The following is a 1,821-nucleotide window of genomic DNA, read 5'->3' as shown; positions in this document are numbered from 1 at the left end:
TGTCCCAAAGGGATGAGGACAGGGCAGACGGCCATCTGATCTGCCCCTGGCGAGCAGGCTGTGTCAGCGCAGGATGTGACCCCGGGCACTCCACGGTGGAGCACCCAGGGGCCTGTTCCCTTCTTGGTGGCTTGCTGGGGGCACTGTGCATGGAAGAATCTTCCCTGGGCAGCTGGAAGAGAATCAGGTGAGCTCTGCTTCCCCTTCCTTGTGGGGACTGAAGGGGTGGAGGGGCTTGGGGCCTGGGGGCTGCACGGGGATTTGCCGAGTGAGTGAGTGACACCAGCAGGCTGCAGCTGGTTTGTGGCACAGAGACCGGACTGCACCAAGGAGTGTTTGGGAGGGAGTAAGTTCTGATGACAGCCTGTCCCACAGCCAGGCCAGAGGGAGAGAGGGAGCTGACACAGCGGTCAGGACTGATAGAGCTGGTCCACCTTCAGGGCGCAGCTGCCCGCAGGTGCCCTGTGCTCCAAGAGCAGCTCTGGGAGCCACCTGATGGCCCAGGAAACCACAGCTCAGAGAGGTTGTGCAGCTGCCCAGGGACACTTGGCCAAAGAGCAGGGACCTGCAGGGAGCTCGAGGGTCCAGAGATGGGGGACCACCCTTGGCACAGATGCTGTGATGCTGGAGAATGCCCGGGATCTCCTTTCATCACACCCCCACCCGTTGGCAGTTATCTCTGCCAATTGTGTTCTGAGAGGAAAAAGCATCTTGTTTTAAATTTTAGGAAAAGGCACCAGAGAGGAGGTGGGTGGATCTCGAGGCCGTCAGGCTGCATTTCAGGATTCAGAGGCTCTGTTGGGAAGAAGGACCTGCCTCTGGGCGCACACACACACACACACACACGCACGCGCGCGCGTGTGTTATTCCTAGAAGAGATAGATTTGATAGGATAAACCCAAATAGCCCAGTGGTCTTTTTTTTCACCCCAGAAGTGCTATGCTTATCCACTGATGTTCTTTTTTTTTTTCTTTTTTCTTTTTTGGAGACAGAGTTTCACTCTGTCACCCTGGGTGATAGTACCATGGCATTGTAGCTCATAGCAACCTCAGACTCCTGAGCTCAAGCAATCCTCCTGCCTCAGCCTCCTGAGCCGCTGGGACTACAGGCACCTGCTACCACACCGGCCAGTTTTTCTATTTTTATCAAAGACAAGGTCTTACTCTTGCTCAGGCTGGACTCAAACTCCTGAGCTCAAGTAGTCCGCCCGCCTCCGGCCTCCCAGAGTGCTGGGATTACAGGCATGAGCCACCACAGCCAGCCCACCAACATTCTTCAGAGAAAGTTCTTAGGGCCTTGAATTTGAGGTCAGATTTGCTGTATGTATCACCATAGGTAGAGAATGTGAATCAACCGTAGCATAGGCATTTAACCAAGGAGGTCGAGTTGTAACAGAAAGAACAATTTCTGGTGTAGTAAATAATGCCTAAACATCACTTACCCCACTCCTCCAGGTGCTGGGCCTGTTCTGAGGGCTTCTCAGGTGCTGTTTGTCTTAATTAGAACCTGAACTAGGTGCTGGTTTTTCTTCATCTTCAGACAAAGAAACAGAGCCTTCACTCTCTCCAGTTTCCCTAGAGATCTGCCTTATCACACACACAACGTCTTTTTTTCCCCTTATTTTTCCCTGGGAAAAATCACTCACCAACTCCTTTAGTCATAGGTACATGTGTGAAAAGTATCTGGGGCCGGTCATAACAGACATAGCATGAAACTTAGGCACGATATGTGTAAATGAAGACGCAGCGGGAGGAAAAGGCCTTAGATGTCCCTCTCTGAAGTGAGAAGAATGGGGAGGGGAAGAAAAAGAAAATAAAAATC

Source organism: Nycticebus coucang, chromosome 10 (genome assembly GCF_027406575.1).
Source record: "Nycticebus coucang isolate mNycCou1 chromosome 10, mNycCou1.pri, whole genome shotgun sequence".
Lineage (NCBI taxonomy): Eukaryota > Metazoa > Chordata > Mammalia > Primates > Lorisidae > Nycticebus > Nycticebus coucang.
This window is presented reverse-complemented; position numbering follows the sequence as displayed.